Source organism: Mizuhopecten yessoensis, unplaced genomic scaffold (assembly GCF_002113885.1).
Source record: "Mizuhopecten yessoensis strain PY_sf001 unplaced genomic scaffold, ASM211388v2 scaffold8011, whole genome shotgun sequence".
NCBI classification, from domain to species: Eukaryota; Metazoa; Mollusca; class Bivalvia; order Pectinida; family Pectinidae; genus Mizuhopecten; species Mizuhopecten yessoensis.
Window position 1 is genome coordinate 167922 of NW_018407334.1, and position 484 is coordinate 168405.

Consider the following 484-nt stretch of genomic DNA (forward strand, 5'->3'; position numbering starts at 1 on the left):
CCATCAACCAGCATCCTCATATTCCTGGTCATCAACCAGCACCTCTCAAATCCCTGGTCATCAACCATCATCTCTCAAAACCCTGATGATGTCTTTAATCAGCATCTCTGAAAACCCTGGTCATCAACCAGCATCTCTCAAAACCCTGGTCATCAACCAGCATCTCTAAAAACCCTGGTCCTCAACCAGCATCTCTCAAAAACCTGGTCATCAACCAGCATCTCTCAAAACCCGGGTCATCAACCAGCATCCTCAAATCCCTGGTCATCAACCAGCATCTCTCAAAACCCTGGACCTCAACCAGCATCCTTCAAAACCCTGGTCATCAACCAGCACCTCTCAAATCCCTGGTCATCAACCATCATTTGTCAACCAGCATCTCTGAAAACCCTGGTCTTTAATCAGCATCTCTCAAAACCCTGGTCGTCAACCAGCATCCTTCAAAACCCTGGTCATCAACCAGCATCTCTCAAAACCCTGGTCA